Raw genomic sequence first — 26391 nt, forward strand, 5'->3', positions numbered from 1 at the left:
CCTACTTAAACCGAATAGGCAGGAATATGGCTCATAACTGGTTGTAGCATCCCCCTGCAGGCAGAATGGCTGGAGTGGGAGAAGGCACTCGCTTTAGAGCACAGCACTGGGGCATCCAGGAGTTCAAATTCATGGTATGGCTCCTGGTAAAGCACCATGACAGGAGACTACTGCAGGGCCAGTACCAGGGATCGCAGTACAAAACAGAAGCCTGGGACAGTCTCACCCATGACCTAACTAGTGCAACAGGCATTCCGCGGACTGGAGAGCAGGTCAGGCACCATCATGCAGACCTGAAGAAGTGGAGGGGGGATGTCCTGGAACAATGGATCCAGGAAGCAAGGCAGATGCAGAATGCCCCAGAATTAAGTACTCCTTCCACTTCATAGTTAATAATTGCCTAGCTTATGTATACTATCTATAGGTATGGTTAAATATCATTGTACTTCTCTGACAGCTGCAGTTGAGTGTGCTGCGAATCAGCAAGCCTATGATGCTAGGCTGCAAAGGATGCGTCTTGAGGCACGTTAGTAAATAGCCTGCATGCACTGTCATAACAAATAAATGTTAGAGCCTCAGAAAGTGTTGTACCAGTATACAGAACTGTGTAATTTGCTGCGAATAAAGGTGTAACCCCTGCATGGCTTCTGTATACTCTGCAGTCATATGTTGTTGTACTGTTGCAGTTATTAAATAGTACTGTTGTAGTAAGCAGTGTTACCCACACTGTGGTATGCAGATAAAATGTGTATGAAGTGCTGTATAACAATGTTGGAAGTGCAAACAGATCATTCATATTAGACTAAATACATTGCAATGCCTCACAACAAATTGCCTGATAACATAGTGTTCAGTGATGTTAACTGTAATGCTTTTGTCACACACAGCAGGGCTTAGAATCCCAGGAGCACCAGTGAGTTGTATGCATAATCATTCCACACAGTTTGTTAGAATGTTCAGAGAGAAAGCTGTATGCATATATATACTTAACAACTGTACAGATTATGCTAGAATGCTCATATAGAAAGTGGTATGCATATTCATACCCCTCAATTGTTCCAATCTGCCCAGTATGTCCTGATAAATGGCCCACATCACCTGCCTTTTGCCGTGTTCCCCTGACAAATTAGTGTGATGATCCAAGAAATGTAGGCGGCTGTAAATGATATAGAACCAATACTCAGACTTGTAGATAGTCAGAGAATGTACATGCAAACATACCTGGAATCCCAGCATCTCACCCAAAGTGTATGACAGCGGTCTCAAAACATGTTGCATTAACACCTGCATCTTGTCAAGCCTGTACGTAAGACACAGGTCCCATACATATTAATCTACAAACATACCAATGTGCAATATAATGCCATTGGGTAGTGTCATAATACATGTAAGGAACAGACCACTGCAGTGACTACGAATGTTGTGAAAACTACAAGGATTTATTAGTTGTTAACTGAACTCTCTCTCTCTCACCCCCATCATATATGCAATAATAACCGATTTACACAACTCATTTGGTATGTCTACACTCCTAACCTTTGTTGGGACATATGTCCTATTGGTTTATAAATGTGCACATCTGTTTCTATGCATGTGCCATGTTATAATACTCCCATATTGGTGCCCTGTTGCCATCAATGAAACCTACATGTTGTAATGGCCACTGTTTACCCATATATGCATGTGTTCTGCCTGCTCTGCAACTATTTTATATCTGGTGCCCTGGGTAATGGGAATACCTATGCATGCTGTTATAACTAATCGTGAATGCTGTGGACTATTACTAACCCATATCTTCCTTAAATATGCTACAACATAGCTCGTATGGGAAGGCTGGTCCCAGCGGACCCACCTGTCCCACCTCAGCTGGAAATGGTACCGGGCACCACCACATCTGGAGCCCAGCCTGGGACCTCCTCATCCGTTGGCTCTGCACCATCTTTGGGTGGAACCACCACAGGGGATGGGGCACAGCTCCACCCTGGAAGCAGGAGCGGACAGGAACCTGTCACCCATGGTACGGTCCAGGCCGTGGTGCATAGGGAGCTCGACAGGGAGATTTGAGACCACCTATTCCAGCTTGAGGGCTGAGTGGCACAACTAGAGGGTGAGCCTGCCCTCCTACATAGCCCTCAGCACAGCCACCTTCTGGGCTGTGAAAGTGCAGTGGTGACTGCCCATGGGTGGGGACCACAGTCCCACTGCATCTATTTGTGGGCTCATGGGCTTGCGACTTCCAAACACCCCTCCCCATCCAAGGTGTCCCCCCCCACATGTATCATATACCACCCCTGTACACATCTTGTTTGTCTTGTCTGTTATCCTACCCAACCTATCCTCCCTGATTATACCTACTCCCCTTCCCCAACATCCCACTCTCACCTAAAAATAAAAGAAAAAAAGGGCAATCTGTTCCCACAAAAAAAGCACACCCCATACATAGCTGTCCATTTCGCATGTGTCCAATGGACACATGTAAAATTTCTAATTGGCATCACAACATACTATTGTTGTCCTCAGCCCTCTCTCAGGGTTGTGTCGAAATGTACCGCCACATTTATTGCATATGCACAGCCGTTGCTGTAGAAGAAATGGGCAGCTATGGACTTTCTCTACACCCTTCCTGCACATCCCTAGCTACCTTGCCTACTGTCTTTCCCTCTTTGTGCCCCTTTTTCACCACTTTCCTATCACCCCTTTTTTCTTTTCTTTTAAAGAAATTAGCGCAGGGGTAAGCGGAAGTAAGCACTTTTAAGCATCAGTGAGCGGGTTCCAGCCTGTTTGCTTGGGGGTAAACACTGCCTACACAGGTTAAGCTATCAAGAAGGTACCTGAGTGTAAGGAACTGTAACCAAAAGTAGCCACTGCTTACCATTGCGCAAATCTGTGCACACCCGCTCACAACTGCTTCAAAGTACATTAATCATCCCATATCCAACGGTCCTTGTTCGGCCCAGCAACAAAATGAATGGCCTCTGCAAGGGTCAAAACCAGGACCCTGCACACTACAGCCAATGTGATTTACCACTAAGCCATGGCAGATATACAGGCATTGGATGTTATCACAAACATATCATCCAGCACAGTCATTCAACAGTATAGAAATGTATTCCGTCATGTAGATGCATCCTGTCCCCACCCCCAGCCAAGGAAATCACTGTAAAGAATTTCTCAAAAGCCAACTTTGCACTTCTCAAGACTGAGTTGGCATCCTTCAAAGCCCCTGGGCCAGAGGATAATAGAGCCCAATCCGCAGAATCCTTTACAAATGCATTCTATGAGCACCTGCAGGAATGCATGGATCGTGCTATCCCAAATAAAACCAAGACTCACTCCTCCAAAAACAGGAGACCGATCTGGTGGACCCCGGCCATAAATAAGCTATACAACAGAAGGAGGAAGCTACTACATGACAGAGCAAAATCCCAAAAAGAGAAGGCATCTCTGATCAGTATTAGCAAGAAACTTCGATCCCTCATAAAATCATCAAAGGCCAGTTTCGAAAGAAAAATTGCCCTAGACACTAAAGATAATCACAAGGCCTTCTTTAGTTATGTCAGAAACATGGGTGGAAACTCCCAGATATGCTCTGAATTGTTGCATAATGGTAAAAAATATACCAAACCTACAGACATAGCCAACATCCTGGCAGACAGATTCAGCGCAAACTTCTCCCCCCCTTCCCCCCCCAAGGAGCAAATGCCTATCCCCACTGAATGTAACCTCCCTGACATCACAGATGCACAGGTGAAAGCTGCCCTCTCCAAAGCAAAAAACACAGCATCTATGGGACCAGACAGTGTCCCAGGCTGTGTCTTACATGAGCTCCAAGAAGAACTGAACCCTCACATTAAGTCACTGTTCAAACTTAGCCTTACTACAGGATATGTACCCAAAGAATGGTGTACAGCTGCAGTGGTCCCACTCCACAAAGGTGGTGCCACAACGGACCCCAGAAACTATCGCCCCATAAGCCTGACTAGTCTGGTCTGTAAAGCTATGGAGCATATTATCATGGAACTCATAAACAAAGATATTGGGAGCCTCCAGACACTGAACCCTACCCAATTCGGCTTTGTTAAGGGCAGATCTTGCCTCTTAAACCTAGTTGATTTCTTTGAAACAGTTACCAAAGCCATAGATGAGGGCAAGGTAGTCCACACAGCCTACCTGGACCTCGCAATAGCCTTCGACACAATACCCCACTTGGGCATCATAAATAAGCTTACCAGCTTAAATATCAACCCCTATATCACAAGATGGGTTGCAAACTGGCTCAGAGATAGAACCCACATGGTCAGAATCACAGGTGCCATGTCCGAATCCAAACCAGTTACAAGTGGCGTCCCACAGGGCTCAGTTCTGGGACCTCTCTTGTTCGGTATATACTTCTCTGAGGTTTAGGCTAACATGGGGGGATTATGGCTGACAAAGTTCGCAGATGACTGCAAACTGGGGGCCATAATCGAATCTCCAGCTGACACAAGCATCCTCCAAAAGGGTCTCACAGAGACGGATGCTTGGTGCTAGAGCCACGGCCTCAAGCTAAATGCTAAAAAGTGCATAGTCATCCCCTTTGGGAAAAACAAGGTGCCCACAAATTACCACATAGGTGGTAATCCATTAAGTACAGAAGAAGTAATTAGAGATTTAGGGACCAACGTAGATAGTAATCTCTCCTTTGATAATCACGTTGCCAAAGTGGTTAGAAAGACCTTCTATATAGCCCACCTTATCACTAAAGGGTTTGCATCTAGATCAAGAGAGGTCATTGCGCCTCTCTACTCGTCACTCATCAGGCCCATAATTGAATACAATACCCCTTTTGTATGTACCTTACCCGACACCTGCAGCAACTGGAGAGACCCCAAAAGTACCTCACCAAGAGGATCATGGGCTACAAACAGATGTCCTATGCAGCTCGACTAAAGAAACTCCAGCTCTACTCAGTTGCTTACCGCCTACTCAGAGGCGATCTATGCCTGACGTACAAAGCCATGTCAAACCCAGAATTAATGGACATGCTCCACCTCAAAAAATCCAAGTCCCTTAGAGCTACATGTTCCAGGGACCTAAACCTCAGCACAAAAATAAATAGGACATGCTGGAGGGACAGATTCATTTCCCAGAGACTCCCCTCACTCTCGAATAGAATCCCAATTCATGTTAGACATAGCCCCTCGCTGACCCTCTTCAAGCAAAATTTGGACGCGTGGATGGGAAATCGCAAATTCACCCCTGGGATCTCTCCTGTGTCCCGGCTAGACAGAGGCACAGTAAACTAATCTTAAAAGGGTACCTTCTGTGATCTACTTACAGAGGCACAGTAGGCTAATCTAATAGGGAGGCGGAAGCCAAATACACTCTGGCTAGGCTTATAAATGCCCTATGGCAGATAGTCTAGTATCTACCTATGAACCTATGAACCCATGTGTGTTTATGTCCAGATATAGCTACATACATATATATATATATATATATATATATATATATATATATATATATATATAAAGATATATCAAGAACACACTATGTGACAACAAAGCATTAAAAAAGAATGAAAAGGGAAACACCAGCAACTCCTGTATTATGTAGTGGTGCTGTCCTATGTAATATCAAGACAGACATGTGTAATTAATACACTCAAACATTTGTACATTGCCCAAATACATTACTTTGTGCATTTTATTTACTTTAACAAAACAGTTCCTGTCCAATTATTATGTGAGAACAGTACTCTTGTAAGGTACTGTGTGAACATCATCATTATTAAAAAGTTAAATGGTGTAACCATAGAGGGACCGGTAGTGCCATGTGTACAGTGGGGTCGTCTGCATCATGTGTACCTGGAACCTTTAGGAGTCATGTGCATACCAGGATCATGTGCCTGAGAGAGGGGTGAGGACAACAGTAGTATGTTGTGATGCAAATTAAAAAGGTTACATGTATCCAGTGGACACGTGTGTGAAATGGACAGCTATGTATGGGGCAAAAGTTGTTCTGGGAACAGATTGGCTTTTGTTTCCATTTTTGTAAGGTGAGAGTGGGATGTTGGGGAAGGAGAGTAGGTATGCTTGTGGAGGATAGGTTGGGTAGAATGATAGACAAGACAGCATACAAGGGTGGTATATGACACATGTGGGGGGATACACCTTGGATGGGGAGGGTTGTTCAGCAGTCACAAGCCCATGAGCCCCCAAATGGAAACAGTGAGATGGAGGACCCCACCCATAACCAGCCACCACTGCACCTTCACAGCCGCAAAGGTGGCTGTGCTGGGTGCTGTCTAGGAGGGGCAGGCTCACCCTCTAAATGTGACACTCTGCCCTCAAGCTGGCATAGCTGGCCTCAAAACCCCTTACTGAGCCCCCTACGCACCACGGCTTGGACTGTATGATGGCTGACAAGTTCCTATCCGGACCTGCTCCTGGGGGGGCAAGCCCCATCCTCAGTGGCGGTTCCACCAGAAGGTGGTGCAAAGCCAACAGAGGTGGAGTTCCAAGGCTGGGCCCCAGATGAGCTGGTGCCCGGTGCCATGGCCAGCTGAATTGGGACAGGCGGTTCTGCCCGGACCTCCAATCCCATACAGCCTATGGTGTTGCAGTTTTAATACAGATAAGGCTTAGTAATAGTCATCAGCATTCAGGATTATTTATAACAGCATGTATAGATATTGCCATCAACCCAACACAACAGATGTCATACATTTGCAGAGGGAGCACAACACATGCATATATACTGCATGACATCTGTACAAAGCATAGATGACTTGTGACTGTAGCTATGAATAGTGGCCCATTATTGGCATGTCACTGTGATAACCTCAGACAGTGACTGTCATACCCCTGTTTCATGTGACATATGTCCAATCAGGGATGTGATGGCAGTAACTCTCATCACTGTCACCATGTACTAACTGCAATCCTCACACTATGTTTCTGCAGTTCACAGATGTGTGTTCTGTGAGTAACACAGGAAACAAATGGTTCCACACACTGACCAGTCCAGAGATGACCCTACAGCAGGGGGTTTCATCACCAACAGAGCACTGTCTTGTCAGTTATTAAAACATGCAGACTAACCATTACCACACACAACCTGTTAAATTGGCAGTAGTCTCAGTGAAGCATAGCTACACTTACATGCTGTAGTCATGTTTGGCACATCACCCTCCTGTCTTTAGGCTATTTTCCATTATGTATGTTGTTTGAGGAATATCCAGATATCATCTGTGATGCTGTTTACCAAACACCAGATCCAGGTTCCACTCACAGCCACTGTCATGGGCAAACACCGACATGATGTTCCTAGATATTGTACTGTGTTTCCATGCAATTGGCTATGGGAATGGCACCACAGCTGTTCCACATGCAATCAGCTAGAGGAGGACTGAAATAGGTGCCGAGGCCATCACCTGATCATGACCATCACTTACAAAACACAAGCTGCTGCTGAGCTGGTGTACATCTCCACATCCACCAGAGAGTGTGTGGGAGGGACAGACAGAGGCAAAGTACATCAGAGAAGGGCTGGGAGACTAAAATCTAAACATCGTCTGTCACACACCTACCAGTACAGGGGTTCAAAACCCTGACTGACTAGCCATTACTATTACAAGTGCATGAAGTTACTCCATGTGCCACATAGATGACATGTTGGTGTGCTGTAAGAATATATATGTGTGCTGGTGAGTGACATCTGCAACAGAGATATAGTAGACATACATTAAGTGTAGCACACATGGCTGTCCACATGAACAGATGTCATTGTCAACACAACCACACTCTCTAAGGGACTCAGACACATTGGCACACTTTGGCAGGCTCACAAATACACTTCTTAACTATTTAGTTTGCTACACTACAGTAATGCACAGGTATTACATGCACCACAGGGGATATCCTGAGGTTCTATGGGCTAGGGCATGTGAACATGTCTGACATCAGTCAGTATGCCAATGGGAGTTATACTGGGTGTGACTGTGGTTGGGAACATCATACCCCACATGCAGACAGAAGGTGCCAGTACTGACATTCATGTGTGTATTGCTTCATGGGTGTGTAGTGGTTGGCTGTGCAAGATGGCTGTATAAGGATGGGTGAGGGGTAATCCTTGGCATTAGGCCACCTGACAATGGTCTGCAGAGTGGTTCAGGGGTGTAGTGTCTGCAATGTCCCACACAGATGGGTATTATATGAACTGTCCTGTCATCTTGGTTACCATTGTGTGTGGCCATTGCTTTGCAATGCATGCCATGTCTGTGTCTGATAGTCCTTGACATGGACATTGCCTGGGATGTGCACATCCCACAATAATGTACAGTGACATGTTTAAGTGTACCTGGTTTGCCTGGCACATGTGTACACTGACTGTCATCAGATGTGCCAATACTGGCCTGTGCCAATACTGGCCTGGTGTGGCAGGACCTGCTAATTGACAGCAGATTGACCCAACACCTGCATTGATAGCATGATACAGGTATTCCCTGGTGTCAGTGGCATCTGTCCATACAGGGCATGTATGTGTAAGGCATTGTATGTCCTTTGTGGATCACATTTGATGGCACCACATATGTTGCAGGCATTCAGTGGGGAACATAGTGAAGGTGCATTGTTTGCAATTATGTGCCTATTGTACTGTTGGACAGGGTGCCATGCCCCCTGTGGCCCACTGCAATCACACCATGCCTACTATCTGTCAACAGTGTGCAGGGTACCAGCACCATAGTGGGATATGCTAGGCAAGTGTGTTTGTGTATGACACATGGGTTCAGACCGTATGCTGAGTAATAGTAGGGTGGCTTACTTTGTTCACCCGGCCTTTTGCCAGATGTAGGGGTATGGCTTGCCAACCCAGTCTCTTGGCTGATTGAAATCTGTAAACCTCGTGAGGTGGACATTGTGACATATAATATGGCCACAATATAGGAAAACTACAAAACCCGCTTCTCAACATGTCCAGTGGTTAGACACTCACAGCTACCTCCACACAGGCTTTGACTGTCAAACACACCTGCCATGTCTTGGAATAGAATTCCTACCTAATTAGTCTATCACTCTACAGCATTACACAGTTATAGCATGTGCTACAGAGATTACCGGGCTACCCCATCCCCAAACGTGTAATTCACAAGGAATGACATCAGCAGGTTTACCAAAGTAGGGCATTTCAAATTTCCTGCAAGTGAGTAGCCCAAAATGCATTGCTCACAAAACAGACAGTGAGATACACACAACATGGCCACAACTGACATGTGTGGGTATAGAACCCATGACCAAGATCGATATCACACTACTGCATGGATATGTTATAGGATGCACCACAAAGATTACTAGGGAGCTTGCTCCCCAGAGGTGTTTTTGACAAGGTATGACATCAGCAGGAGTGCCAAAGTAGGGCATTGTAAATGTCTTGCAAGTGAGTAGGCTATAATGCATTGCTCCCTACACAGACATTGAAACACACATAACTGCCATGATTGTGGATGGAACCCTACCACAGTTCTAAATCACACTCCAGCAGTACACAGTTACCCAAAGCACTACAGAGATTACTGGGTTACAATAGTCCCAGAGGTGTATATCTAGGTTGGTGACATCAGCAGGATTGCCAAAGTGAGTACGTGAATTGTAAGGAGTGTGCATACTCTAAAAAACATTGCTCCCTTCTTAGGTAGACAGACACACCTTTGGCATGTATGGGATTAGAACACCTACCAAACTAGTTTATCACACTACAGCATTACACAGTTACAAGACATGCGACAGAGATTGCTGAGTTACAGCACTCCCAGAGGTGTATTTCTAGGTGGGTGACATCAGCAGGATTGCGAAAGGTGAGTATGTGAATCGTAAGTAGTGTGCGTACTCTAAAAAGCATTGTTCCCTTCTCAGGCAGATAGACACACATGGCATGTCTGGGATTAGAACACCTACCAAACTAGCTTATCACACTATAGCATTACACAGTTATATGAAGCACTACAGAGATTACTGGATTGCAGCACTCCCAGAGGTGTATTTCTAGGTGGGTGACATCAGCAGGATTGCCAGAGGTGTGTATGTGAATTATAAGGAGTGTTTGTATTCTAAAAAGCATTGTTCTCTCCTCAGGCAGTCAGACACACACAGTTGGCATGTCTGGGATTAAAACACTACCAAATTAATTTATCACACTACAGCATTACGCAGTTACAGGATGCACTACAGAGATTACAGGGTTATAGTAGTCCCAGAGGTGTATTTCTAGGTGGGTGACATCAGCAGGATTGCCAAAGATGGGCATTTCAAGTGTACTGCAAGTTGCATATGTTTCTTACCTGTGTGTACCCACTGCTTACTGTCACAAAAACACATTTACACCCGCCTTATTCAGTCCTAAATGACATTATCAACAAGCCTTGCAGGTCTTGAACGTTGGACCATGTACACCGAAGTCACTGGACTTATCACTAAGCCATCTGGGTTGAATACATGCTTCATGGTTTTTATAATACACATCTTACTACAGGTATTCCACAGTACTGAAAACAAATGAGACAGTCACTTTGTGTACATATGTACAGTACCCTTGAATGTATGTACTCTGTGAAACAACATAAACAAGTCTACATCTGTACAACTGTCATAACTAAATATATATATATATATATATATATATATATATATATATATATATATATATATATATATATGCATATACAGACACAGCTATAGCTATAGCTATATACATATATATATATATATATATATATATATATATATATATCTATATATATATATATATATGTCTGAACACCCTTTGTGACACAGAAGGGTCTTGTTTTATAACATTTAAATCTTAATCAGTTCACTAGAGAAGGGATGGTTGTTGTGTATGTGGAGTTTGGGGTGGGGAATTATGGCTAAGGAAATATACCCCGGGGATTGTGGAGTTTGGGTGGGGGAATGATGGGTATGGACATACACCCCGGCGACCACTTCTGTGTCACTGCTCGACAGTGGCACAGGAAAATAACATACCCAACTGTAGTCGTTCTTGACTGTCTATTCTTTTCTATTCCTAACTATGTAATAATTTGTAGACTCCACTCACCACAGATGACTACCATGGTGTGCAGCATGTTAAAAGACATAACACATGTGTATGCCTGGCTACAGGGTAGGCATACACACGCACACACTTGCCAGTATTGTGCATACATGTCTTGCCTATGTAAAGGTAACTAGTAGAGTGGTATGCAGTTGGGGTATGTGCCACAGAACACATACAATTCCACTTACTCTGATTCTGCTTCTGAGCTGGGTGACATCACAGGACTGATTACTTGCAGTGGGGAGGGGGGGAAGGGTGGTTTAGCAGATGACAAGGATAAAGGCCAGTGCAAAAGTTGGTTTCTCTTTGGAAAGCAGCAAAACCTGCTTTCCTACAGGATGCAGACACACATCTACACACACTCCACCATTTGCTGGCACACACAGTTGCCAGTGGTGGGATCAGAACTCTTGCTTATTGACAGATCACTATTACAGTACTATGCAGTTACGAGATGTGCCACAGAGATCACACATTTCAAGCCAGTCAGAATGCCCTTCTAAGATTGAGGACAACAACAGGGATACTGACAGTTAAGATGTACATAGCTGTAAACCTGTGTGTGTAAAGTAGGAGTCCATTACAATCTGTATGCACAAATAAGACACATCATATGCAGGTAAGACATAGGTAGGCCTGACAGGTATAGTTGTAGCACAACAAGCCCTTAACTGGAGTATGCCCATCTGTGGAATAAACAACTACTATCACTATACAGGGTTACAGTGGTCATGCTCATACACAGGGAATCACAGGACTTATTTGGATGCATTGACTCCAGTTACACAAGGTGACAGTGGGCATGCTCATATGCTTAATAGCACAGGGCCATTTGGGATGCACTATGACTACAACTACACAAAGTTATACTGGGCATGCTCATACACTTAGAAACAAAGGGCTTGTTTGGATGCACTGACTCAAATTACACAAGGTGGCAGTGGGTACGCTCATACACTCAGTAGCACAGGACTGTTTGGGATGCACTCTGATTCTAACCACAGAAGGTCACAGTGTGCATGCTCATACACTTACATGTACAGAACACATTGTAATGGACTCCTATTGTAAACACACAGGGTTACAGCTATGTACATCTTAACTGTTAGTATATATGCACATCATGCAGGTTTACTACCAGATACCTGTATGTGGCCTGTAAATGATATATCTGTGTCTGTGCTGTGTGATACACATGCATACATGTACATGAAGCACTGACATATATATGTGAAGTATACATAATCATGGATGTGTGGAAGTGACAGACAATAGGTTATCTGGGACACACAGAAGGATGCTAACTACAGCATGTGTCACACACATTGCTGCCCTGAAAGGCATACATTGATAGCAGGTTGTGGACAGTGGCATTATACATGGAAAAGTGGCATGTGCAGGCATAATATGTGAGCCCCATTGTCTAATGGTACTGAGGTGCAGGTGTCAGGATGACCTCTCCCGGCTGTGTTAGTAGTTGTCATTATTAGCAGGACCGCTACACTAAGTATATCTGACATTGGTCATATACACAATGTTTGCTTCTGTCCATCACCTTAGATGTAGCATTTGATACCAAGCTCATTACTGCCACTCGCAGTGATGTCATGGTACGAGTGGCAACTGGTTGACCAAAACAATGAGCCAATGTCCTGCTGTAATTATGAGGTTGTCCAGTGTCTGTCATTCCGGGATGTCATGACTGAAAGACAAGCCTTTGTCACAGAGCACATGCATCTATGCTTCAAGGGAGTGTGGATAATACCTAGGTCACATTTACCCATATAGTGGCATTCCAAGGCAAAAGTCCTCAACACAGAAGTAGCACCCTGACACCTACAAGGCAATTGCATTGGATGCTTATGATAACCATTGCTAGATGTGTGGCTTTCGTAATCCATTTGCTCAATGTAGAACCTACAGTGGGGAATACTGACATCTGTGCAGTGCGGAACACCTGGCTGAAGGCTCTGTAGTGCACAATTGCACTACCACCATATAACTCAGATCCAGACATGTGGGCCATAACACTGGTATGGACCATTCCAGGTGGTGGTGTCCACATATTCATAAAGGCTACTCACAAGTAAAGACCACTACTCCGACATAAGTCATCACAGATTATTCAGGTACAGGTGACAGTGGCAAAAGCTGCATTCTAGGCTGTATCCTCATATACATCCACCACCATGTCCTCAGACTGCCAACACACATCCATACATGTGGTATGACATAGTACGGTAGAACAACAAATAACCTTTGATTGGTGGACTGTACCTAGCCCTACATCAACTGTGCAAAGTCCCCATGTACTGACACAGTTGCATTAATGTGCTATGCAATGCAATAATACCACTGTTTGTAACCAGGTCAGTTGCACACATACCAGGGTCCCTCAGATGTTGCCAGCATTTACATAGTCGACTGTTGCTGTACACCAGTAAACAACACCCTCATGGTTGGATATGACCTAAATGTACCTGCCCTAGATATGTACATCCCACACTCATACAACATAAATGAAAATACTATAGCTGCTGTTGTCCTTTCTACATACAGGTGGCTACATTCATTACACACATGCACATGGCAGATAGGTCCATGGCTGCTGAATGCTAACAGTACATAAGGTTTGATATCTATGTTGACAGAGGTAATATTCCCTCTCTACTGATCACCCATGACACCTATCATATTATACAACAACCCATGCGGCATGTATGTCATTAGACATGTCCACCTAATGCAATGCCTACAAACATACCCAAATAACAGGATCATAGGACCTACACACATGGCTTGTATTGACAGACGCAGGGAAATACAGCTATGCTCTGTATGTTCCTGAGTAGTTACAGGTGATATGTCCATGACATGCACAGCCATGTGTGCCCACAGCTCCTACATATACCCCATGTCAACAATTGCAAGCCATGCATGCTGTGTGCTATCTGGACATTAACCTTATTCCCACAATGGCCAGAACATGCTGGGGTGATATGTTTACAAGCCACAGACCACACACATGCTTGAATGAGTGTAATACCTATCTCAAACAGAGCACATTGCTGGCACTTTTCCAGTAATCATGAGGTGTGTGTGGCAAATATGTGCTCACTGTTGACCATTACAGTGCCATGGCTTCACAGTGGAACTGTCAAGTAACAGTTTGTGGGATCATGACATGGAATATTGCTGTGTGTGTGTCTTACTGATATGTGCTGTTGGCATGAATATACACTTAGCTACTCAGTGAAGGTGGTTGTGTGTCCTACCAGTACATGAATACAACATCCATTATGGTGTAATGCTCAGCTAGGTTTCACACATAGTGTGGGGAAGGTGTGGAATGTATCCTCTTGACCTGCTAGTCCACTTACTAATGGAGACTGCATATGTGTACATGTATTGATGTGTGTTTAGATTCCATGTGTGTGCAGTGTCTGATGTTTGAAGGTGACTGTTGCCTTAGTACATCATGCTGTTGCAATGCAGCCTCAACATTGCCAACTGTATATGGTGATATGCTCAAAGTACAGTAAGCTGTACGTTACGTATGGACAGATTTTTGGACATGACTACTAAGTGGTGGGGTTACTTTACAGATGAATGATTACTGAGGACAACTCACAGGTGTGTTACAGCCATTCCTACAATAACCTTGATAACTGCTAAGCTATGGCTCTGTTAATTGAAGTGGAAGACACACAACGTAGAATGCAGTAAGGGTGACACTGAAGACAAACCTCTTGACACCTGTAACAGTAACACCTCCCCTGTGCATATATTGTGCATATATCAGCACAGTTGACAAAGGAAAGAGTCAGTATGCTTTGTAACGCGTGTGATAGTGCTGTAACTCTGTAATACGTATCATGAGACAGGTAGCTGTTTGATTTACAGTATTGGCACATGTGTGTGTGTGTGTGTGTGTGTGTGTGTGTGTGTGTGTGTGTGTATATGTATGGCTGTCCGGTCCCTGGAGTGAGGCTGTATTTTACCATAGTGAAATGTTAAGGCCCCCTCCCCCCATCCACTCAATGCAATCTAGTATCCCTGTTGATGTCATTAATCTTAGAAGGGCATTCTAACCGCCTGTAAACATGTACACCCTAGGGTGAGGCTTGTTTTTACATAGCCTACTGATGAACCCCCCTCCCCACATACACTCACTGCAATCTAGTATCCCTGTTGATGTCCTCGATCTTAGGCCATTCTGACTAGCTGTACATGTGTAATCTCTGTGGCACATCTTGTAATTGCATAGTACTATAATGATGATTTGCAGATAGGCAGGGGTTCTCATCCAAACACTGGCAACTGTGTATGTGTGTGTGTGTCAGAGTGTGTGTTACTGTGTCTGTGAATCCCTGAGTGTGTGTGTGTGTGTTACTGTGTCTGTGAAAACTGAGTGTGTTTTTGTGTTTGCATCCTGTCATGAAAGTGGGTATTACAGCTTCCCAATAAGAAGCCACTTTTTCCACTGGCCTTTACCCTTGTCATCTGCTATACCACTCTTTTACCTCCTCCTCGCTCCAGGTAACTATACCTGTGATGTTACCCACTATGGATGTGACGGCTCTGAACACAGTAGCTTACTACACAGCTATCATGCTCTTGGATCATTAGATCAGTAAACATAATTGAAACTTCTGAGATTATAACTGTGATGTGGAAGCTACAAAGTTCATGCAGGTATTGTCATACAGACCTGTGAGAAGTCTACATTTACATATGGCACACTAACCGCAAACACTGACATCCCCCGGCACATGAAATTACACCTGAAAGAGGAAGGCAGAACATCAAGATCAACATGCAGTTACTGTTACACATGATACGTAACTATACCTGTGATGTTACCCACTATGGATGTGACGGCTCTGAACACAGTAGCTTACTACACAGCTATCATGCTCTTGGATCATTAGATCAGTAAACATAATTGAAACTTCTGAGATTATAACTGTGATGTGGAAGCTACAAAGTTCATGCAGGTATTGTCATACAGACCTGTGAGAAGTCTACATTTACATATGGCACACTAACCGCAAACACTGACATCCCCCGGCACATGAAATTACACCTGAAAGAGGAAGGCAGAACATCAAGATCAACATGCAGTTACTGTTACACATGATACATACTGTCAAATGTACAAAATGCATTCTAAAACTGTAATACATGGTATGTCTGCTGCCTGTCAACACTACTCAACAATATTAATCTACAATTGTCTTCCTATTATGTTCACCCTGTGCATCAGACCATATGAGCATGTCCGTGAACCGATGGTGTGGATGACAAGGATGCGGCACAGGCATCATCATATGCACAGGGTGATAATGTTTACCAGAGGCCTAGGCTGCACCATTGGATGACATCATGTGTGTGGGTTAGGGCCTTTGATATCATTGGGCGTGTGTGTGTGTGTGTGTGTGTGTGTGTGTGTGTTGAGGTGCCATAAATTTTTTTCTGGTGTGTGTGTGTGTATGTATGCACACAGGTCTGGCATGTGGCTGGCCTAGACTGGGGTATTATTGACAGCTGCAGACTGTACAGGGCAGGTTTCACCATTCACAGTGTCCGGCCATGGTCATGTGACCTGCACCTGCCAGGAGTTGCACGGGCACTACCAATCAGAGGTCCAGATTGGGCCCCAGTTCGGACCATCCAGGACCATGTGCACATGGCCTGCTGTGTCCTGGTGTGGACAGCAGAACACCAGTTGCACTGCTGCTGCTACCACCACTATGGGAGCGGGCATGTGAAGTAGCATGTTCACGTAGACCTTCAACAGGTGATGTAGCTGGCCTATGTCCACATGCCCAATGCCTCACTCCCACCAGATGTTCCAGCACAGACATTCCACACTCGAGGATTGACATGCCACAGTCAAGCACTCCCGCCATGTCACCCAATCATCTATCCAAAACATCTGCAAGATGATGGTGAGCATTTGAAATTGCCTGGATGTTGTCAGTTAAAGAATGGACAGCAGCCCTCTGAAGCCTCAGACCTTCTCTGTTGTTCCATTCAGCACATGCCTGTGCCTCCATTACAGCCTGAACATGCGTCTGGTGACATCAGCTGATGTGCTTTGTCTTGCAGGGGCATGTTGGCCAGTGGTCCTACGAGCAGCACTGGGCACATGCCTGTGTGGGACATCACCAGTCAGTTGGCTGGGATCATGGTGTGCAGGCACACCTTCCATAGTCTCCACACTTCCCTGTTCCATGCTACCACCCACCATCTGTCCTTCCTCTATGGCCACTGGTGATGGGGTATGTGTAGGCAGGAGAACTGTGTGCGGGGATGAGGGGAGATACAGGTGGAATTGCAACCAATGGCACAGATTCAGTCCCTGACAACCCTGCCTGTGCCTCAATCATACTTTCATCATCACTGCTAGAGTCTGTGGGGACACTAGCATCAGGTGGACCGCAGGAGGGCAACACACCTACATCAACACCTGTGAGGGGCAGACAAGAACTGTACATTACAAGTTATACAGCACAGCACAGACAGACACAGACAGACACACACAAACAGAGACACATGCTATGGCACCCAACGGCATGCAACATACTTGTGATATGACAGATGGCATTCAGCTTAGACAAATATAGTGGTAGTTATCATACATCCCTGAGTTGCACACAACAGCATGCATGTGTTATAGCGGAAGGCTTGCACCTTACACAATTATAGTAGTAGTTAGCATACATCCCTGTGTTGCACCATTTGTGTTAGTAGCTTATGCCCAATACCTGCAACACAATGCATGCACTATGCACCTTTGCTCTGCACTGCCATGTTTTATGCAACATACTCCACATGTTAACAGACCATTGCTGACCTTTGTACATCTGCCATTGATGCTTTATGTTGGCCACTGCCCCTATGTGTGAGGAGGACATGAGCAGAAGGGTATGCTGAGTGAATGTTATGTTTGCCTGAGCCCTAGCTTGCATATCTCCCCCAAAGCAGTGCATGTCTGTTCAACATTATTCTGCCTACCCCTGAGCTGAGTCTACAGACAATGTACATGGGGCTGTAGACACATGTTAGACATGGCTGTCCTTACTTTTCAATGGTGCCACAGACCAGCACAAGTTAACAGTACACCAGCCTGATGTGTGGCATATGTCCTTGCCAATCACATGTAGTATGACATGTCTTCTGCTGACATGTTGAATGACATGCATACATGTGTAACACAATGGTGTCCTTTCAAATATACAGTAAGGTAATGGTGTCCCAATGCAGGGACGTGTTATACTAACATGGACCTTCAGCTGACGCAATGTTGTCAGTCCACCCTACAAATATGCAGTGACATACTGCACATTGAGCTGATGTGCATAGCCATTGCAGGGCATCATGTGGCTTCACTATTGCTATACAGTGTGAGTTACAGATGCAGTTCATAGCCATGACTGTGTTCAGATACAGTACTTATCTAATGTGCAATGTGGCCCACATCACTGAGGTGTATACACACTAAACCCTAATGTGGAATCTGTGACACAGGTCACTGTAGGGTATACAGATGACACCCCTGCATATCTGCAACCATATAACTGATTCCTGGCAACTATGCCCAGACATGGCTAACTTAGCAGTATTCCATGTCCCACATGCCATCTATGTACCTCACACACATGAGGAGCAAGCATGACAGTGATGTCTGACACCAGCAAGGTGAATGTACTCTATCTGTGGCCTGATGTGGTTGTATGTGTATGTTGTGCAACACATGTATGTATTTGGATACTGTATAGGTGAATGCTTTCATGTCGTGACACACTCAAGATGTTCAAGATATGTTATGTGGTGGTTTGATGTCATGCCTACACAAGCTGTGCACAGACCTGTATGATTAGTGTTTCACATCTGCAATATCACCATTACACAAAGGCGATAGTTATATTGTGTCGAGCCAATGTACAACAGGGTGTACACATATGTACATCACTTCTACTGTGTGTGTTGCTTCATGTCTCTGGCCATCCTCCATGGCCATGTGTACACATGCTTTGTCCAATGGTTGTGATGGGCATCTATTTCACATTTCAGTGTTATCCCATATGACATACAATCATAGATGTCATATGCTCCACTCAGGACAGGGTTATGCAGACAAAGGGTGGTATGTTTTGGATGTGAGATATGTTTTGCAGGATAGTTGAGCAGTGTTGCAGTCAGCCCACTAAATGTCATGGACATGTCAGACAGCACATGATATTGTGTGACATTCATAGCAAGAGTGTAATCCACAAGGGTGAATCCTGTGGGCTGGTCATACTCCAGCTCCAAAACATTTAGAGTGTGTGCACACATATGCTCTCTGTATAGTATTGTTTGTAATGCTGATCTGTAGTACATGTCCCTACAGTGAACCACACCTCCACCATTGTATTCACAACTGTCCACACATCTGGCAATGACAGTTTGTAAGGTTTAGTGTAGGTGTTTCCTATAATCTTCCATTATTCCACATGGGTAGCCACTGTGATGGATTGCAGGTCTGACCTGTAGATATTAACAGGACCACCATACATTATGTGTACTTGTGTTAAATGGCCACATGGCAGATAGCATACAATTAATATGATCTGTGCATTATCAAGCCTGGTAAATAATAACAATCTCACCTGCAACAGGCTGCTGTTGCTGCAAAACACTAGAGGTACCTAAATAGGAGTGTCACAGCGGTAAGATCATTATCCACACCTGTGTGATAGCTACAGGGTGCAATGTGCATGTTAGCACATAAGTCAGTACAATAAACTATACTATGGAGTATGCACATCTGTGCATACATGGAGTAGCAAACTATAGTATGTGGCATGTGTGCATACATGCCTTGCATATGATGTTACATTACATATTGTACAGTAACACATGTAACTATATGAAATATAATTGTATTATATGTGCAGTAGTGACTTACCAGGCAACTGCAGGATTGGTGGTTGTGAGACACCCACCTCCACAATACCAGCTAAAGCTTGTGGATAGATGTTTGCAGGTGTCCCCAGGTTGGCCAGTAGCTCATCAGTACGTGTGAGTGGGGGCTGGGTGAGTGGCCCCCCACCTGTTGCTCTTTGTTCCCTGGCAATTGCATTAGCACGCTGTTTTGCCCATTTTATGAGGTTAGTGCAGTATCGGTGCACCTGCTGATAGGTGCAACTGTGGCCTCCAACATCATTTACTCTCCTGCGGATTTCCTCCCCCTGGGCATCCTGCTGCTGTGCATCCTGTGGCACATGGCTGAAGAGTGTTTCATGCTTGTTGAGGAGGTATGGAATGAGGACCTCATCCTCCAAGCGGGTGTATGGTGGCAGCCTGGCACGTGGCATGCTTGGAAGACATAATGATGGAGACAGGTCACAGTAACTCACTGAGAAGTACAAAAGTACAGCTGAACATACATGTGTATCACATTTATTAGGATTACAAATATGTATTTGCAAATCTACATGACACTAACACCACTGAAATGTTTAACTCACACACATTTGACACTTACTGGTGATTTGGTGTTATCACCATATATTTGTGTGTCAAGTGATGACATTGCTCATACTCCATGTGGATGTTGTTTTGATGTGGGCATGTCTGTTTGCCTGTACTGGTGTCTTTACCTATCAGCACATGCCTGGATGTGTTCACATTAATGCAATAGACCTTAATGCTGTGTATATGTCACATATATAGTCATACACAGCCTTAAGGAATGTGACCTGTGACCCTGCAGACTTGCTCACGGAAAGTTTTACATGTATGTGTTTTGCCATATACATCTACATGGCACTGTACAGCAGTTTAGCATCCTGCCATGTATTACCTGTGTTGCACATGTGAAACACATAGGACAATGGTTAGCTTGATGGTATTTGCAGGGTTGGATATCAACTATAGCATGTATGGTCATAATGAACTAGTAGGCTATATACCCAGGGCCAATTATAAGCCTAGGCTGAAAGGTTACCTAGCTGTAGCCAACAGACAGGTAAGTTTCAGTGGCCAGTTCAAGCAGTGCCACAGAACTGGTCCACAGGGTTACTGATATATTTGCCATGCGGTCATCACACCATGTCTCAAAGAGGGGCAATGTGCAGCTTCACTGGACAGGGATGCATAGTATGGCAGGAGTATGTAAAGTGTATGAGACAGAGATCTGTCAGGCATGTTGTGATCCTTGTACTAGAAAGGTGGATGTCCATAAAGTATGTGTTTATTTGAAATCAGGATGTGTAAGTGTAGCATGTCCAACATCTCTGGGTTGGACATGGCTTTATTCAGGGTAGGCATCATGCTACATAGTAAAGCTAGGGATTGGGAAGGCCTGTGTAGGCCATCCGAACATGGCCAATAACCCTTAAAGGAAATTATGGGTCACTTGAGTGTTGAGTATGGCTGAACAATGATCTCTATACTCATGGATGGCACCCTGTCATGCTTAGCGGTGCTGCTTACGACTACCTGACTGGTGTGGTGAAGTAACTATCAAAGGAAAGACTACTGTCCAGCTGCATCCCATACACACACAGTTTCCATTATGTTGGCCGCTGCCTAGGTGGTAGTTCATGGGTACAGGGTTTTTAACATATGGGATGACAATGCAATACTTAGCTGTCAGATTGTGGCCATACGTCACACACCACACATCTGACCCACAAAGGCCTTTCGGTATGTTGACCACAGCGTTCATTGAGTCAACTATTGCTCCTAGTTCATAGTAATTTGCAAACTTCAATAGGCAGATGCCTTCTGTGTTAGTCTATGTGGTATAGATAACAAAGAGGGGGAGTACCAGGAATTAACCCTGTATTACTGTAGCTGGCACTGGTTTGATGTGCGTGTATTACTCACCTTCTGTAGTGTTGGTTCTGCTAGCAGTCCATTTGCCAACCACTCCTGTGACATAGGAATATACACCTAGTTTACTGAGTGTAGCTGGAACACAGTATGGGTGATTGTGTCCTAGGACCTGCCAAGGTCATGATATGCTGTGTGAATCAACCTTTCTGTCATCTACATCTGTACTGACTACATCAAATAAGTTGATCACGGTTCATGGCCTTACAGACCAGACTCAGCAGGGTAGTAGTGCACTATTTCCCATTATCAGTGGTGTCTCGCCCTTTGTGGGGTGTGGTAACTGTTGCTGGGCACCATTCAGTGTGTACACAGCCTGACATGAAGCTATGATTGAACATGATGTGTATATGGAGAGCAAATTGTTCTGACATTTGTGTAGGATACACCCTGGAATGTTGACAGGTCCCATAAAAGCTGTATGTATGGCTTTAGAGAGTGCAGCTTGTACCTACATAGTTGTTATTACAGGGGCTCTGTAGTGTACATGGATATATAAATATGTGTACCTGTTGGGGGGGAGGTGGGAGTGGGTTTAGGTTCTCCAAGACCCTATCTGGATGAACAGGTGCTATTTCTGTAGGTGCAGTACTTCTCATGCCATAGTGCTGTGAGGCACGACAGGTCTTGTTGTTGCCATTATGATTCATGACACAGCTATAGAATGCTCTGTGGTTGGCCTCATAGTATGTGGCTGATTAGTTTCACAGTAGCTTTGTGTGGTTTTATATGGTGTATCTGCATCGTACTGAGGCTGACCATGGATCACCTCCACTCATGTGTGTTCACTCTTGCAACAGTTACTACCTTCTGTGGTACAGTTTAAGGCAGGGAACCACCCGTTTGCCTTCTTGTTTGTGTTTGGTTGAATCTTGGTTCTGTTTCAATGGCACAATCACTGCACTTATGTGAGTGCTTAAAGTGCATTTGTATAGGATTCAGCATTTGCACATGCATGCATTGTCCATCTGCATGGGTGCCATGACAGTCACTACTTCACTCTTAAGAAGCATAACATTGGCTTTGGAGACTGACTATGTGTAGCATACTGTTAGGCCTGTTTGTGTGACTATGGTGATCCAGATCATTAGGGTTGATGAAATCCAACATACATTGAGCGCAGGTGTTTGTACATGAGGAGTCTTCCCAGTTCATAATGGAATAGTTGAGAGTAGCCATTATTATGGTTTTCTGTCTCAAACCTAATATTCCCCATTACAGTACAATATGACAGTTGGGAATTCTGAGGCATGGTGGGTGATCTGTCGCAAGGTTCAATTTGGATTCCACTTTGGCACAAAGGTAGTTGCTCAGCATAATGCATCAGACGTTATGCAAGTGCAACTAGCGTGGGGTGTACATATCCTTCAGGAATATGGACACATCTGTGGCCCATGTGTTCCAATAAAGGATAATGGGCAAGAGGTGAGGTATGTGTTATAAAATGGTCATGCAGGTGAGCTCTCTGGAGCATTGAACCATATCTCAGTCACTGCACAGATATGTTCTCCATGTTAAGGATTGACATATGTGAGTCCATATTGAGTTTCTGAAATGTATCATTGAGTAGCGAGACCCGCTGTTTATTGCTTGGCTGTCCCTGTTACAGCAGTGGAAATTCACTTGAACTTTGCATGATGAAGGCACTATAGGGGAAGCATGAGCCCTTGCCAGTATCCAGATTCCCAGGGGGTGACATGTGCAGGCCATGTTTGGCAAAGCATCATGGTCTGTCAACCATGTTATCCCAGGTAGAGAGATACTGGATACCCTTTGAATTGCACCAGTACATTATACAATTGTGGAATACAGTCCTTTTGTCCCTGTACTGCAGTATCATTCTGGCCAATGTCAGAATGCTACCCAGGCCTCGGGACATACCTTCATGGGCTACAAGACCTGACAGTTCCTACATGTGTGTTTCCATGCAGTCCAGGCTACTGTATCACAGGTCCTGCACAACAACATGGAATATGCCAGAGCCATGTGTATAGTTCAAAAGGTGGTCTGAGTGTATGGGTATGTGGCTAATCATGGCAGACAGGTAGCTGACAGTATGTTTGCCCTTGTATAGCTTGGTGTGTAACATAGTGCTAGAGTTTGCATTCACAAATGAGTACTGTTGGGCATGTTTCCGGCCACGTGTTCTGAGGTGTGGCAGAATTAAGCAAACTATGTCATACAGTTTGTGTATTTTGTTGTCTGTCTATTCCAGCTTGGGAGGTCACTTGCTTGTCCAGATACTTAGAAGCCTCTGTGAATGTGTGTGATTTTTGGTAGTATGTGTGGGTGTCCTTACTATGTTCTGGTAAGGGTGTTTGTTGGTTGTGATGATGAGATGCATGTGTTAACCTACACCTCATGACTGTCCAGTCCAGTCATGGCTGTAGACTGGACTGCCTTCCAGATTACCCCTGTAGCTGCATCCCAGACAATGTGTGGGGTGTGGTGTTAGGTGGGTTTGGCAGTGTACATGGCATAGAGATTACATTCCTCCAGGATAGCCACATACACAAAGCTGACATTAGTAAACACCAGTAGCTGACTAGTGGACATGCCTGTATGAGCATTCAGTACTACAAGTACCTGGACATGCCTGTATGAGCATTCAGTACTACAAGTACCAAGTACTGTATTTAGTTTACTTATTGCTTATAAAGATGTTTTAGACAGTGATGCTCACAAGTAAATATTTGTGTTATGGACGTGACAACACTGGCTATTACAGAAACATAGCAGCTACCTTTAGCAGCAATTCTCCTCTGAGGGGCACATCACATCCTGATAGTTGATTACAGATGATGCAAGTGTCTACAGGTCTGTATCCTTTTCTGGCTATATACTCACATATCCACCAGAACCATGAGCTCTGTTGGGCACAGACACCCGCTCCCCAAATAGAGTCATGTATCAATAGACTCTGCTGCCACTATTAACATGATCAGGATATAATCAGATAGTGTAAGCCATCACCTATGAAGCAGCTCTTACACATGGGCAGCAGTTTCCTACATCTTACACTCCTACTGCAGATGTTACACTGGAGTTAAAGATGATATGCAACCTGTTTCATTACCAGTACTGTGCACAACCTTACATACAGTATTTGCAAGCGGCTGTTAGGTTGGCAATGAGAGGTTAGGCTACACAAACCTGAAAGTTTAACCAGTGTGTTTCTACTCTCAATATCCACTCTGTGTAGGTGTGCACATAGCCATCTGGCCCAGCCCTGTAACAAGGGTCACTAAACATTTGCATAACATGTACACATGCACAGCTGTTATTGCTTGCAAATGATACTAGAGAGGTGGATATTACACATGCTATGTGCATGGATTTTACCTAGCTATTCAAATTATCTTTGCTATCATGCTGCTAAACTGTCAGATGAATACAAGTCATATGTATCTTATTATTGAGTATTGTAATTGCCAATAGACATAACTAATGTTTGCATAACATAACATAAATGCTATGTAAAATGGAATACAGATCTGCCTAAAATACTGTGCATTACACAGTTATTGGCACAATGTCCCACAATGCAAACTATATTTGCACAGTAAGCACACCTTTGACATGTTCATCTTACTTATACACCCATACATATGTCTACTGTTACAATGTAGGTTCATAGGTTGGTACTAGGCTATCAGCCCTAGGGCCTATACAAGCCTAGCCATAACAATTCCCTGGCTATTTCTTCCCACACTATTTACTTCCCTGGACCCCTGTCTAGCAGGGCAACTGATGTGATCCCCAGGGTGAATTTCCTTTCTCCCATCCAGTCGTCAAGGTTTCTTTTGAAGAAGGCCAAAGAGGCACTCTGCTTGACATGTATGGGCAATCTATTCCAGAGTCTGGGGAGTCTTTGGGTCAGGAACCTATCCCTCCAGCATGTTTTGTTTATTGTGATGACAAGGTTTAGATCCCTGGAGTGTGTGGCTCGGAGGGATTGGGATTTCTTTAAGTGTAGCATGTCCAACAGCTCTGGGTTTGACATGGCCTTGTATGTTAAGCAGAGATCGCCTCTGAGTAGACGATATGTGACAGAGTATAGCTGGAGTTTTTTAACACAGTCAGCCTAGGGCATCTGCTTTAGGCCTGTGATTCTTTTAGTTTTAGTATATATCGACATATACTATCCCCTGTTATAGCACATACTTGTTGGACCAACCCTGCCACTGACAGTGGCTGGAAGAGAATTGTGAGTTCCAAGCCCATATATATCATCCCTTGTGGTGTGTGAGGAGTTTGCCTTGTGACCTACGGCAGTACACACATAGAATACTACAAGCATTACTACTGCTCAACAATACATCACTACAAGATAGCTATTTCCACTATATGCATTGATTACACTGTAATTCTTACAGAACAGGTACTACATACACAGACATACTAAATGTT

This window comes from Protopterus annectens, chromosome 5.part0 (genome assembly GCF_019279795.1).
Source record: "Protopterus annectens isolate FY-2018-M chromosome 5.part0, PAN1.0, whole genome shotgun sequence".
Classification (NCBI taxonomy): Eukaryota; Metazoa; Chordata; order Ceratodontiformes; family Protopteridae; genus Protopterus; species Protopterus annectens.